Source organism: Hyla sarda, chromosome 1 (assembly GCF_029499605.1).
Source record: "Hyla sarda isolate aHylSar1 chromosome 1, aHylSar1.hap1, whole genome shotgun sequence".
NCBI lineage: Eukaryota > Metazoa > Chordata > Amphibia > Anura > Hylidae > Hyla > Hyla sarda.
This window is the reverse complement of record NC_079189.1, coordinates 288,486,374-288,502,811: the sequence shown is the minus strand read 5'-3', so window position 1 is coordinate 288,502,811 and position 16,438 is coordinate 288,486,374.

Here is a 16,438-nt window from a genome sequence, read left to right as displayed (position 1 = left end):
GCCCTGCTTGTCCTCAGTGCACAGAGCCTTGCTTGTTCATCCTCACTTCCTGTATTTGGACTCCTCATAGAGACACACAGGCAATAGCTGCAGGAACAAAAATATACATATTTTTAAATTAATGTATATTACAAATATACATATAATGGTATTATCTACATTGTATAAAAAGTTTTTGTTGACGACAGGTACACTTTAACCCCTTAAGGACATAGGGCGTATCCATACGCCCCCGTTTCCAAGTCCTTAAGGACCGAGGGCGTATGGATACGCCCTGAGCATTTCCGGCCCCCGCCGCTAGCCGGAGGGGCGCCGGAGCCGGATGCCTGCTGAAATCGTTCAGCAGGCATCCCGGCATATCGCCCAGAGGGGTCATTATGTCCCCCCATGTCGGCGATCGCAGCACATCGCTCATCAATTCAGATGAGCGATGCGCTGCGATTCCGTTCCCCGCCGCTCGCCGGGCGGGGATCGGAGCCGGATGTCTGCTGATTTCTATCAGCAGACATCCCGGCAGTGTGCCGGAGGAGGTTCGGAGGACCTCCTATACCGGCGATCGCTGCAGGACGCCGGTAACTACTTACCGGCGTTCTGCAGCAGTTCCGGGTCATCAGGGTCACGTGTGACCCTGTGACCCGGATATAGATGGTGACTGGTGGTGTAGTATACACCACCAATCACCATCCGTACTGTACTGGGGGCTGGCATTGTGGCCACCCCCCTCAGTACAGTTGTGATTGGGTGGCCAAAGTGGCCACACCAATCACATAGTAATGGGAGGGGATGGTTGGGGCTAGGAGCACGTTAGCTTTAGATTAGGTAGGGACAGGTTAGGGTTAAAAAAAAAAGCCTGGGTCGCTGCGGTCTGCCGCCAGCATTTTTTTTTGGCGCAGATCTTTTTTTTTTTTTTTTTACCTAAGCGTGTGTGCGGACCCTCTTAGTTATAAAAGAGCGGTCCGCCACCGTTTGTTAAAGCCCACCCGCCGCTGATCAGTCCCGTAGTACTAATCAGCGTTTTTTTTGTGGTGCCGGCGCTTTTTTTTCGCGTTTTCTAGCGCTTTTTTTGCACCCATAGGCGGTCCGTGCCACCAGTAGCAGGCGTGTACTGTGTGGCCGGACCATACCTGTGTGTGCGGCGTGCCTCACCGCTGTCAGTGATTTATCACTGATCAGCGTTTTTTTGTGGTAAAGGCACTTTTTTCGGTTAACGCGTATTTTTTTTTTGCACCCATAGGCGGTCCGTGCCACCAGTAGCAGGAGTGTACTGTGTGGACGGACCGTACCTGTGTGTGCAGCCTGTACCACCGCTGTTAGTGATTTATCACTGATCAGCGTTTTTTTGGGGTTCAGGTGGGTGCATTTTTTTTTGGGGTAAAGCGTTTTTTAATTTTATTTTTCAGGTTTTTTGTGTGGGGGTCTGTGAACAAGCCACCAGCCACTGTTCTGGGCTGAGTGGCCGGACCCCCCACTGACTTCTGCGCCCCCAAAAAATCAAACCCAAAACCTCTTTCCCAATGCCCCTCATAACATCTTTGTCCCCCAAAAAATGGGTTATGGGACACAGAGTCAGCGGCATTGGAGGTTTGCAGTTGCCTCAAATGCGCAACGCTCTCTCTCCCCACCTGAGCGGGTTGCGCATTTGAGGTAACAGAATAGGGACGGCCCCACACATCCCCTTCCCAGAATGATGATTCAGAGTGTAGGGTTTGGGGCGGGCATCATTTTTACTTTTGGCTGTACTCTGGGTCATCATTCTGGGAAAATAATTGGCATATCAGTTCTAAAATTGCAATTTTCTTCCCCCCATAGTACTCTTCATCCATTCCTGGAAAATAAATGAAGGGAACACCCGTCTGTTCCAAATCTCCACTTCACCCTATACACCTTCCCTAGGGGGTGTACTGTTTGTAATAAGTTCACATGTGGGTGTTCCTTTCTTGTATTTTTCTCTGAATGTATGTAACTGTTAGGTCCGTAACAAACATCCACCTCAAATGCGAAGAGTTCTCGCTGAGCTCTGTCGTATTTCCAGGCGACAATTTGGAGTCACATGTTAGTTGTTCCCAGAAAGATGAAGCAGAGCATAGGTTGAAAATTGCAATTTTCAAAAGCTACCCTTCATCCATTCCTGGAAAATAAATTTAGGAAATACCTGTGCGTAAAAAATGTCCTCTTTACCCCTATACCCATTCCTCAGGGTGGGTACTTTCTGTAATGGTGTCACATGTGGGTGTTTCATTTTTGTATTTTCCTCGGAATGTATGTAACCGTCAGCTACTGACATGCCATAGGCCACAAATACAAAGTGACCTCTATGACTTCTGAGCCTTGTTGTGCGCCCGCCCAGCATGTTACCCCATATGTGGATGTATTTTTATAGTCAGGGGGAAAAGCCCTCAAAAATTTGTAACCCAATATCTCATATTAACCCTTGTGAAAATGTAAAAAATTGGGTAACGCCAGCATTTTAGTGTAAAAAAATCAAATTTTCCAATTTATGGACCACTTTTCAAAAAACCTGTGAGGTGTTATTTCCCACTGTACCCCTTGTTACGTTCATTGAGGGGTGTAGTTTTTAAAATGGTGTCACATGTGGGTTTATTTTTGCTTTTGGGGGCTTTATAAATGCACGGGACCCCCGACTTCAATTTCAACAAAATTTTCACTCCTTCTATTCTGAGCATTGCAGTGCGTCCACAGAGCAATTTACATCCACATATGGGGTATTTTTTTTTCTCAGACAAAATTGTTCTACAAATTTTGGGGGCCTTTTGCCCTATTACCCAATGTGAAAATGAAACATTTGGGGTAACACTATCAATATAGTGCAAAAAAAATCAAATTTTTCACTTTTACGGCCCACTGTTCAAAAAACCTGTGAGGTGTAAGTACTCACTGTATAACTGTTACGTTCCCGGAGGGGTCTAGATTCCAAAATGTGATGCCATGTGTTTTTTTTTTGCTGTCCTGGCACCATAGGGGCTTCCTAAATGCGGCATGCCCCCAGAGCAAAATTTCCTTCTAAAAAGCCAAATGTGACTACTTCTCTTCTGAGACCTGTAGTGCGCCAGCAGAGCACTTTTCACCCCCATATGGGGTGTTTTCTGAATCGGGAGGAATTGGGCTTCAAATTTGGGGGTGTATTTCCTGCTTTAACCCTTTGTAAAAATGTAAATTTTTTTGGGAAACCAAGCATTTTAGGTAAAAATTTTTTATTTTTTTTTACTTATGCAAAAGTCGTGAAACCCCTGTGGGGTATTAAGGTTCACTTTACCCCTTGTTACGTTCCCCAAGGGGTCTAGTTTCCAAAATGGTATGCCATGTGTTTTTTTTTTTTTGCTGTCCTGGCACCATAGGGGCTTCCTAAATGCGGCATGCCCCAGAACAAAATTTCCTTCCAAAAAGCCAAATGTGAATCCTTCTCTTCTGAGACCTGTAGTGCGCCAGCAGAGCACTTTTCACCCCCATATGGGGTGTTTTCTGAATCGGGAGAGATTGGGCTTCAAATTTTGGGGGGTATTTTCTGCTTTAACCCTTTGTAAAAATTTAATTTTTTTGGAAAATCAAGCATTTTAGGTAAAATTTTTTTTTTTTTTTTACTTATGCAAAAGTCGTGAAACCCCTGTGGGGTATTAAGGTTCACTTTACCCCTTGTTACGTTCCCCAAGGGGTCTAGTTTCCAAAATGGTATGCCATGTGAGGTTTTTTTGCTGTCCTGGCACCATAGAGGCTTACTAAATGCGGCATGCCCCGAGAGCAAAATTTCCTTCCAAAAAGCCAAATGTGACTCCTTCTCTTCTGAGACCTGTAGTGCGCCAGCAGAGCACTTTTCACCCCCATATGGGGTGTTTTCTGAATCGGGAGAGATTGGGCTTCAAATTTTGGGGGGTATTTTCTGCTTTAACCCTTTGTAAAAATGTAATATTTTTGGAAAATCAAGCATTTTAGGTAAAATTTTTTTTTTACTTATGCAAAAGTCGTGAAACCCCTGTGGGGTATTAAGGTTCATTTTACCCCTTGTTACGTTCCCCAAGGGGTCTAGTTTCCAAAATGGTATGCCATGTGAGGTTTTTTTGCTGTCCCGGCACCATAGGGGCTTCCTAAATGCGGCATGCCCCGAGAGCAAAATTTCCTTCCAAAAAGCCAAATGTGACTCCTTCTCTTCTGAGACCTGTAGTGCGCCAGCAGAGCACTTTTCACCCCCATATGGGGTGTTTTCTGAATCGGGAGAGATTGGGCTTCAAGCATTTTAGGTAAAATTTTTATTTTTTTTTACTTATGCAAAAGTCGTGAAACCCCTGTGGGGTATTAAGGTTCACTTTACCCCTTGTTACGTTCCCCAAGGGGTCTAGTTTCCAAAATGGTTGTCATGATTCGGCTGGCTGGAGGTGGATCCTCTGTGCCAGAGAGGGATTGGCGTGGACCGTGTTGGTGGACCGGTTCTAAGTTGCTACTGGTATTCACCAGAGCCCGCCGCAAAGCGGGATGGTCTTGCAGCGGCGGTAGCAACCAGGTCGTATCCACCAGCAACGGCTCAACCTCTCTGACTGCTGAAGATAAGCGCGGTACAAGGGAGTAGACAAGAGCAAGGTCGGACGTAGCAGAAGGTCAGGGCAGGCAGCAAGGATCGTAGTCAGGGGCAACGGCAGGAGGTCTGGAACACAGGCTAGGAATACACAAGGGAACGCTTTCACTGGCACAATGGCAACAAGATCCGGCGAGGGAGTGCAGGGGAAGTGAGGTATAAGTAGGGAGTGCACAGGTGAACATACTGATTAAGCCTGCTGCTCCAATCAGTGGCGCAGTGGCCCTTTAAATTGCAGAGACCCGGCGCGCGCGCGCCCTAAGGAGCGGGGCCGCGCGCCGGGACAAGACAGACGGGGAACGGGTCAGGTAAGGGAGCCGGGATGCGCATCGCGAGCGGGCGCCTCCTGCATCGCGAATCGCATCCCGGCTGGGAGTGATATTGCAGCGCACCCGGTCAGCAGGTCTGACCGGGGCGCTGCGAATGAGAGGATGCTGCGAGCGCTCCGGGGAGGAGCGGGGACCCGGAGCGCTCGGCGTAACAGTACCCCCCCCTTGGGCCTCCCCCTCTTCTTGGAGCCTGAGAACCTGAGGATAAGACTTTTTTAAATTCTCCTGGATGTACTCCGACATGGCTAGAGTCTCTGGAGCAGACAGAGGATAGATTATGCCCCGGGGTGGAGTAGTACCCGGGAGGAGGTCAATAGGACAGTCATAAGGCCTGTGAGGAGGTAAAGTCTCTGCTTGCTTTTTGCAAAAAACATCAGCATAGTCCATATAAGCCTTAGGAAGACTGGATACCGGGGGAACCACAGGGTCACGACAGGGAGTACTGGGAACTGGTTTAAGACAGTCCCTGAGACAAGAAGTACCCCAGTTCTTGATCTCTCCTGTGGACCAATCAAGGGTTGGGGAATGGCGTTGAAGCCACGGTAATCCAAGAAGAATTTCTGAAGTGCAGTTGGAGAGGACCAAAAATTCTATTTTTTCGTGATGGGGTCCGATGCACATTAGGAGAGGTTCCGTGCGGTAACGCACGGTACAGTCCAATCTTTCATTGTTAACAGAATTGATGTAGAGGGGTCTGGCGAGACTGGTCACCGGGATGTTGAACCTGTTAATGAGAGAGGCCAAAATAAAATTTCCTGCAGATCCGGAATCCAAGAAGGCCATAGCAGAGAAGGAGAAGGTAAAAGAAGATATCCGCACAGGCACAGTAAGGCGTGGAGAAGCAGAGTTCACATCAAGAACTGTCTTACCTTTGTGCAGAGTCAGCATACGTCTTTCCAGGCGGGGAGGACGGATAGGACAATCCTTCAAGAAGTGTTCGGTAACGGCACAGTACAGGCAAAGATTCTCCATGCTGCGTCGTGTCCTCTCTTGAGGTGTCAAGCGAGACCGGTCAACTTGCATAGCCTCCACGGCGGGAGGCACAGGAACGGATTGCAGAGGACCAGAGGAGAGAGGAGTCGGGGAGAGAAACCGCCTCGTGCGAACAAAGTCCATATCCTGGCGGAGCTCCTGACGCCTTTTGGAAAAACGCATGTCAATGCGGGTGGCAAGATGAATAAGTTCATGCAGGTTAGCAGGAAGTTCTCGTGCGGCCAGCACATCTTTAATGTTGCTGGATAGGCCTTTTTTAAAGGTCGCGCAGAGGGCCTCATTATTCCAGGATAATTCGGAGGCTAGAGTACGGAATTGGATGGCGTACTCGCCAACAGAAGAATTACCCTGGACCAGGTTCAGCAGGGCAGTCTCAGCAGAAGAGGCTCGGGCAGGTTCCTCAAAGACACTTCGAATCTCCGTGAAGAAGGAGTGTACAGAGGCAGTGACAGGGTCATTGCGGTCCCAGAGTGGTGTGGCCCATGACAGAGCTTTCCCAGACAGAAGGCTGACTACGAAAGCCACCTTAGACCTTTCAGTAGGAAACTGGTCCGACATCATCACCAAGTGCAGGGAACATTGCGAAAGAAAGCCACGGCAAAACTTAGAGTCCCCATCAAATTTATCCGGCAAGGATAATCGTAGGCCGGAAGCGGCCACTCGCTGCGGAGGAGGTGTAGGAGCTGGAGGAGGAGATTGTTGCTGAAGCTGTGGTAATAGCTGCTGTAGCATCACGGTCAGTTGAGACAGCTGGTGGCCTTGTTGCGCTATCTGTTGCGACTGCTGGGCGACCACCGTGGTGAGGTCGGCGACAACTGGCAGTGGGACTTCAGCGGGATCCATGGCCGGATCTACTGTCACGATTCGGCTGGCTGGAGGTGGATCCTCTGTGCCAGAGAGGGATTGGCGTGGACCGTGTTGGTGGACCGGTTCTAAGTTCCTACTGGTATTCACCAGAGCCCGCCGCAAAGCGGGATGGTCTTGCAGCGGCGGTAGCAACCAGGTCGTATCCACCAGCAACGGCTCAACCTCTCTGACTGCTGAAGATAAGCGCGGTACAAGGGAGTAGACAAGAGCAAGGTCGGACGTAGCAGAAGGTCAGGGCAGGCAGCAAGGATCGTAGTCAGGGGCAACGGCAGGAGGTCTGGAACACAGGCTAGGAATACACAAGAGAACGCTTTCACTGGCACAATGGCAACAAGATCCGGCGAGGGAGTGCAGGGGAAGTGAGGTTAAGTAGGGAGTGCACAGGTGAGGATACTGATTAGGCCTGCTGCGCCAATCAGTGGCGCAGCGGCCCTTTAAATTGCAGAGAAACGGCGCGCGCGCGCCCTAAGGAGCGGGGCCGCGCGCGCCGGGACAAGACAGACGGGGAACGGGTCAGGTACGGGAGCCGGGATGCGTATCGCGAGCGGGCGCCTCCCGCATCGCGAATCGCATCCCGGCTGGGAGTGATATTGCAGTGCACCCGGTCAGCAGGTCTGACCGGGGCGCTGCGAATGAGAGGATGCTGCAAGCGCTCCGGGGAGGAGCGGGGACCCGGAGCGCTCGGCGTAACAATGGTATGCCATGTGAGGTTTTTTTGCTGACCTGGCACCATAGGGGCTTCCTAAATAGTGTTGAGCGGCATAGGCCATATTCGAATTCGCGAATATTCGCGAATATATGGACGAATATTCGTCATATATTCGCGAATATTCGCATATTCGTTATATCCTCGTTTTATTTTCGCATATGCGAACATTCGCGTATGCGAAAATTTACAGATGTGAAAATTAGTATATACAAAATTAGCATATGGTAAAATTCGCATATGCTAATTTTCGCATATGCTAATTTTCGCATACGCGAATTTTCACATGCCAGTCTCACACAGTAGTATTAGAGCCTTCTTTAGACCACACAAGCTGGAAGCAGAGAGGGGTGATCACTGTGATGTGTACTGTGAAGAAAAAAAAAAAAAAAAAAAAAAAAAAAAAAAACGAATATTCGTAATTACGAATATATAGCGCTATTTTCGCGAAATTCGCGAATTCGCGAATATGCGATATTCGCGAATAATATTCGAATTGCGAATATTCGCGAGCAACACTATTCCTAAATGCGGCATGTCCCCAGAGCAAGATTTCCTTCAAAAAAGCCAAATGTGACTCCTTCTCTTCTGAGACCTGTAGTGCGCCAGCAGAGCACTTTTCACCCCCATATGGGGTGTTTTCTGAATCGGGAGAGATTGGGCTTAAAATTTTGGGGGGTATTTTCTGCTTTAACCCTTTGTAAAAATGTAATTTTTTGGGAAAATCAAGCATTTTAGGTAAAATTATTATTATTTTTTTTTACTTATGCAAAAGTCGTGAAACCCCTGTGGGGTATTAAGGTTCACTTTACCCCTTGTTACGTTCCCCAAGGGGTCTAGTTTCCAAAATGGTATGCCATGTGTTTTTTTTTTTTTGCTGTCCTGGCACCATAGGGGCTTCCTAAATGCGGCATGCCCCGAGAGCAAAATTTCCTTCAAAAAAGCCAAATGTGACTCCTTCTCTTCTGAGACCTGTAGTGCGCCAGCAGAGCACTTTTCACCCCCATATGGTGTGTCTTCTGAATCGGAAAAGATTGGGCTTCAAATTTTGGGGGGTATTTTCTGCTTTAACCCTTTGTAAAAATGTAATTTTTTGGGAAAATCAAGCATTTTAGGTAAAATTTATAAAATTTTTTTTTACTTATGCAAAAGTCGTGAAACCCCTGTGGGGTATTAAGGTTCACTTTACCCCTTGTTACGTTCCCCAAGGGGTCTAGTTTCCAAAATGGTATGCCATGTGAGGTTTTTTGGCTGTCCTGGCACCATAGGGGCTTCCTAAATGCGGCATGCCCCCAGAGCAAAATTTCCTTCCAAAAAGCCAAATGTGACTCCTTCTCTTCTGAGACCGGTAGTGCGCCAGCAGAGCACTTTTCACCCCCATATGGGGTGTTTTCTGAATCGGGAGAAATTGGGCTTCAAATTTTGGGGGGTATTTTCTGCTATTACCCTTTTTAAAAATGTAAAATTTTTGGGAAAACAAGCATTTTAGGTAAATTTTTTTTTTTTTTTTTAACATTTGCAAAAGTCATGAAACACATGTGGGGTATTAAGGTTCACTTTACCCCTTTGTTATGTTCCCCAAGGGGTCTAGTTTCCAAAATGGTATGCCATGTGTTTTTTTTTTTTGCTGTTTTGGCACCCTAGGGGCTTCCTAAAGGTGACATGCCCCCCAAAAAACCATTTCAGAAAAATGTTCTCTTCAAAATCCCCTTGTTGCTCCTTCCCTTCTGAGCCCTTTACTGCGCCCGCCGAACACTTTACATAGACATATGAGGTATGTGCTTACTCGAGAGAAATTGGGTTACAAATATATGTAAAAATTTTCTCCTTTTACCCCTTGCAAAAATTCAAAAATTGGGTGTACATGAACATGCGAGTGTAAAAAATTAAGATTTTGAATTTTCTCCACTTTGCTGCTATTCCTGTGAAACACCTAAAGGGTTAAAACCCTGACTGAATGTCATTTTGAATACTTTTGGGGGTGTAGTTTTTATAATGGGGTCATTTATGGGGTATTTCTAATATGAAGACCCTTCAAATCCACTTCAAAACTGAACTGGTCCCTGAAAAATATCGAATTTCAAAATTTTGTGAAAAATTGGAAATTTGCTGCAGAACTTTGAAGACCTCTGGTGTCTTCCAAAAGTAAAAACTCATCAATTTTATGATGCAAACATGAAGTAGACATATTGTATATGTGACCCAAAAAGAAATTTAATTTGAATATCCATTTTCCTTACAAGCAGAGAGCTTAAAAATTAGAAAAATGCTAAATTTTCAAATTTGGGGATTTTTCACCACGAAAGGATCCAAGTTACGACAAAATTTTATCACTATGTTAAAGTAGAATATGTCACAAAAAAACAGTCTCGGAATCAGAATGATATCTAAAAGCATTCCAGAGTTATTAATGTTTAAAGTGACAGTGGTCAGATGTGCAAAAAACGCTCTGGTCCTTAAGGTGAAAAAGGGCTCGGTCCTTAAGGGGTTAAGTATAACATAACAGCAGCCATTTTTGATAGATCTGTAATATGTAATATTCCACACATTCAAAGTTGAATGTAATTGTAAGAATAACACATTTTCTCATAAACATTCATTTGTTCACAATAACAAATAAAGTTCTCAGAACATCATATCAGCTTTGTTAAGGGTATCTCTAAAGGTCCCAGCTATAATGCCCTTCATAATGAGACATTAGCTATAAACAATATAGTATTGATAAATTTTACGAGGACCTATATCGTCTTATTTTTCTTATATTTTTGGTATAACCTCTTAATTGTCAAATAGGGTCCCGGGCGTGATGTGTGGTGTTATAGCGACACCTAGAAGGAATTATATTGTTACTGTCCCGGGGAGGAGGTGGGGTTGCCTATGTCTCTATCCGTCAAGAGTTTCATACCCAGGGGCATATGTCATAAACAGCCATGCTTATAAATATATATCCAAGTCACAGTAAGCAAGTCAAGTCAAGTCACCAGAAGGCATCATTTATTATTAATAAAAATTATAATAATAATATAGTCTTCTACAAAATATGGAGGCACATGGGAGATCAGGAGCCACCATGATATATTATATAATAATAATAATATAGTCTTCTAAAGAGAAGGGAGGCCTGCGTGGAAGCACCATGAGGCATAAAGGTATCATAGGACAATAAGCCCTTCCCTGGAAGTTACCTGAGAGGCAAGGCCATGAGGAGCCAGAGAGGTTCTTTCAGATGCAGCAATATAAGTGTACGGTAACTATACAAGGGTCCAATGATTACACCTTTTTCCCCTCCAGGGCCGGTTTTAAGGGGGGGGGACCTGGGCAATTTCCCAGGACCCCCATGTCCAAAAGGGCCCCCTGAACTCTAGAGGAACATTACTGCATTTTGCCATGATTTGCGCAAAATCACTGTAAAATCGTGGCAAAAATGCTGCAACTTTATGCAAATTGTGGCAGACTACAGTAATGTGAAAGTGGCCCTGTGGGAGCCCGGGCTTCAGAGAGCCCACAGAGCAGAATAGACACTCACACTGTATGGTAATGGACCTTCCTGATCATGTCATCGCAGGTCCTTTACCATACAGTGTACAAAGAGGAGGAGGAGGTAATTGGGAGAAGCATGGGGGGAGGGAGCTGTGAGGAAGGTGGAATGGGAGACCAGAACATGTGATGAGGGGCATATAAACTGTATAGACTGGTATACTGCGGCCTACGAGCTGATCACTGGTATACTGCGGCCTACGAGTTGATCACTTATATACTGCGGCCTATGAGCTGATCACTGGTATACTGCAGTCTACGAGCTGATCACTGGTATACTGCGGCCTATGAGCTCATCACTGGTATACTGCGGCCTACGAGCTGATCACTGGTATACTGTGGCCTACGAGCTGATCACTGGTATACTGTGGCCTACGAGCTGATCACTGGTATACTGCGGCCAACGAGCTGATCACTGGTGTACTGCGGCCTACGAGCTGATCATTGGTATACTGCAGCCTACGAGCTGATCACTGGTATGCTGCAGCCATCTCTCTGTTTTGGCATTTTGTGTCTTCTATGCTGTAAAAATTACTTTTACCCACAGTTGCCAAAAGTCAGAGAGGAGTGGCCAGGGATCTACAATGCCCCGGGGCTGCCACAACACTGGGGTCACAACGCTGCCCCCATTGGACTGGCATGCAGCTCTGTTTCTTTCTCAGTCAGTGAGCGGTGCCGGGGCGGTGCTGTGATGGCGGATAAGAGATTTCAAATTCCTGACTACGCCTCTCTGACTTTGGCAACTGTAAATAAAAGTCATTTTTACAGTATAGAAGACAGGGAGTGCCAAAACAAATGTATGGCTGCAGTATACCAGTGATCGGCTTGTGCTGTGCTGACAGGTTATTGACCTATTTTTATGTAACAGTTGCACTTTAAACAAAGAGTATTCACTATGGGTGAGATTTATGAAAGCCTATGTAGAGGATGCTACTCTCATTTTTAAAAAGGCCTCTGATCGGTTGCTATGGGCAACTCCATGACTGATCCTTTGCACAGGTTTTAATAAATCTCCCCCTATATAGCTTAGATTTGGATCCGATAATGCATTTGTGTTCTGGCCTTCAGCTGAGATGCAGCACAATTCAACATGGTGATCTTTGGTCATGTGACCCATGGGCCTTATTTTTATTTTTGCCCACAGCCACACTTAGTCTAAAACCGTCCCTGTTCCCCTCTTTCCCATTACTCAAAGTTAGAGGTCTCTCATATCACATATCTGGTAGTGTACTAGTTCTTATTTGATTGTGATCATTTTACAATGTGGGTGAAAATTATATCAATTATTATTTATGGTGAAAATTTTTTCTCTAATCTCTAGTTTGAGATGGTAAGTAGAGATGAGCGGACTTACAGTAAATTCGGTTCGTCACAAACTTCTCGGCTCGGCAGTTGATGACTTATCCTGCGTAAATTTGTTCAGCCTTCAGGTGCTCCGGTGGGCTGGAAAAGGTGGATACATTCCTAGGAAAGAGTCTCCTAGGACTGTATCCACCTTTTCCAGCCCATCGGAGCACCTGAAAGCTGAACTAATTTATGCAGGAAAAGTTATCAACTGCCGAGCCGAGAAGTTCGTGACGAATCGAATTTACTGTAAATTCGCTCATCTCTAATGATAAGTGTCACTCTCTGAGCTCTGACCGCAAGCACCGGCCGCGAGTGCATTGTCCATGTGTTCCGCATGCGAATCCTAGCCTGTCACTCACCACGCTCTGCTGCCGCCTCCTCCTCTGTGTTTCAGCTACGGCGCGTGCGTCCCCATCTCCTAGGGCACGCGCGCGCACCGGAGCTCTGAAATTTAAAGGGCCAGTACGCCCACAATTAGTTGTTACACTTGACACTACATTGTAAAGTCCCTGCACCTCCCACCTGCTGGATTTTCAGTGCCCCTAGCCTGAGATTAAGCGTTCCATATTGCCTGTTTGCCTTACCCGTGTATCCAGAATTTCTCTCTACGTTATTTGACTTCGCACCTTTGCCGCCTGCCTTGACCTTCTGCTATGTTTGACTACACTACTGCCTCATCCTCTGGTACCTCGCCTTGTCCAGCTACCTGTGTGTTCGAGCTGTATCGGGGCGCCTGCCGCAGCAAGCCCATCCTACCTTGCAGCGGGCTCTGGTGAAGACCAGCGGCACCTTAGACTCCGCTCCCCGATACGGTCCGTGTCATCAGCCACACAGGTTAGAGGATCCACATCCTGCTTCATAACAGCAAGATCCAGCCATGGATCCCGTTGGTGTTCCTCTGGCAGATAATCCGGTTCTCGCTACAATCGTGGCGCTCCAGTCACAGCAGTTGACCCAGCAGGCACAACAGTTGAGGCAGTTATCCGCCATGATGCAGCAGTTGCAAACTGCTCAGCAACAACCGCCATAACCACAGCCTCCTCCTACTCCAGTGCTGCCTCCCGCTACTCCTCCAGAACGAAACTCCGCTTGTCTCTTCCAGAGAAATATGAGGGGGATCCCAAATCCTGTCGAGGTTTTGTGACTCAGTGCTCCATACACATAGAACTTATGGCGGAACAATTCCCTATGGAACAAGCAAAGATGGCCTTCGTCATTAGTCTCTTAACTGGAAGGGCTTTGGCCTGGGCAACTCCGCTTTGGGATCGCAGTGATGCTGTCACAACCAATCTCCAGGCTTTCCTGATGGAATTTCGGGGTGTCTTTGAAGAACCTGCCTGAGCCTCCTCTGCTGAGATAGCATTACTGTGTCTTTTGCAGGACAACTCCTCTGTGGGAGAATATGCCATTCAGTTTCGCACCCTGGCATCAGAGTTATCATGGAACAATGAAGCTCTTTGCGCCACCTTCAAGAGGGGACTATCTAGTCACATCAAGGATGCCCTTGCTGCCTGGGGATTGCCATCTAACTTGAATGTACTTATACAGTTGGCATCCCGGATTTATATCCATTTCTCTGAGCGATGTGAGGAACTTTGTTAAGAAAGGGAGTCTGCACGATCTCAGCGCTTTCCTCGTCTGGCACCTGTCTTCCAGCAACCACCGCAACCTTCTACTTCTACAGTGGAGGCTATGCAGTTGGATTGTCTTACCTGACCCTGCAGGAAAGAACCCGCTGACGAACTGAGAATCTATGCCTATACTGCACCAGTGCAGATCATTTCCTAAAAGATTGTCCTCTACGTCCACAGTCACAGTACCTAGGTGTGAATACCATCTCCACGCTTAAATTTGATGGTCCAGCTTTTTCTACCCTCCAAAGAGATTGTCTCTGTTCTAGCCTTCTTGGACTTTGGTTACGAGGGAAATTTTATTGATTCCTCCCTAGTATATAGGTATCATCTTCCTGTATCTCTACGGTCAATGGAGAAAGACTGTACTGTACTGTGCTATACTGCACTGAACTGTTGTCTATGCAGGTCGGAGCCTTGCATTAGGAGAACTTGTCTTTATATGTACCCCCCTAATTGTACTTTTCCTCTCTTGCTTGGCCTACCGTGGTTCCAACTCCATGCCCCGCAGCTGGATTGGAAAACCGGAGAAGTTCTTCATTGGGGACCGCATTACAAAAACCACTGTATTCAAATACGTTTGTCTAAGTTGGAACCATCGTCTTGTCCTCTGCCCGGTTTGCCTTCATTCCTTCAGGACTTTGCTGATGTCTTTAGTGAAAAACAAGCTGAAGTTTTACCACCACATCGTCCCTGTGATTGTCCTATTGACTTACTGCCCGGCTCCACACCTCCCCGGGGAAGAATCTACCCTCTGTCGGTCCCTGAAATACAGGCTATGCCTAATTCCATCCAGGAGAATCTTCAGAAGGAATTTATCTGGAAGTCTTCTTCCCCTGCCGGAACCAGGTTCTTGTTTGTGGAAAAGAAAGACTACCGAGGCTTGAATAAAATTACAGTAAAGAACCGATACCCAATTCCCTTAATCTCAGAATTATTTGATTGTCTGCAGGGTGCCAGGATGGTCTCTAAACTAGACCTTCTAGGGGCCTATAATTTGATTTGAATACGAGAAGGGGACGAGTGGAAGGCTGCGTTTAATACTCGTGATGGGCATTTTGAGTATCTTGTGACGCCATTCGGACTCTGTAATGCTCCAACAGTCTTCCAGGAGTTTGTCAATGACATTTTTGGGATCTCCTATACTCCTGTGTTGTTGTCTATTTGGATCACATTCTCATCTACTCGCCTAATCTCCACACTCACCATTCACACCTCCACCAAGTTTTATAGCATCGCCGAGACAACCATCTTTATGCAAAACTTGAGAAGTGTACTTTTGAAAAGACCAGCCTTCCGTTCCTGGGAAATATTGTTACCAGTCAAGGTCTACAAAGTTATAAATCCTAACAAGTTATCCACTGTACTGGATTGGCCTCAAACTTCTGGCTTGAAAGCAATTCAACGCTTCCCCGGCTTTGCCAATTATTATCGGCAATTTATTCCACACTATTCCACCTTGGTTGCCCCATCATTTTGTGGTAGCCTTGGGTATAGGGTATATGGGGTGTAGCTGTGCGGTACTTTAATGGGGTCTGTTTAACCCTTTCTACTCGGGATGCCAGGATGAGGGCTCCTCTGTAATTCTTGTCCTACCGCCACCCTTCCCAAAAGCAATAGGGAGGTATGAAATAATTGAATGTCCACAACCGGAGAGTTTGCTGAAAACAGTCAGAACTTTTACTGAAGATTTTATGCAAGCTTTATAACCGGAACAGTCTCTGTACAAGCAAAGTCTCTTAGATATTGACAGTGGTTGGGACCTTAAGCGTTTTAGAGTCCATAGTCTGATATGCACTGTTCCACTGGATTTAGGGGATTTAGTTGAGGTCCAGCAGTAACGCTAGCTTTAGCGGGGATTCAGTTTAATACTCATGTTTTGAGTTCACGCTGAGGCCAGCAGGCTTCAGGCCTACGGTTTTCTTTGCACGTTGCACAGATCTGTCCTCTCTGATAGTCCGGAACCCAAGAGAGCGATCATTGGCTGCAGCTCCCTTATATGGGCAGGGGCTGGCCTTAAGCTGATTGGTCCAATACTTCTGTCAATTATCTGTACAAAGAGTCATGGGTGACCATGTGACCCAAGGACCTCCAAAGGTCCTCCAACATACCATAGAGGAATTAACATAGTCACATGACCGAAGGTCCTGCGACGCTACCAAGGTAAGCATACTAATATACATTATATTAAATATATTACAAACATTACAAAATTAGAAAATAAAAAGGCGACTAGGGGCTGTCCCACCTGGGGGACCCTACCTGAACGTAGTAACTCTGACTTTGGGGACCACCATACAAGGTACGGTATGCAATACGGTACCAGGACACCACAGTTTATCTTAAAAAGAAAACTGCTAATCGGAAGGTCTGGACTTCTGAGGCCGAAGAAGCGTTCACACAGTGAAAGTCCGCCTTCGCTTCTGCTCCTGTGTTGTCAAGA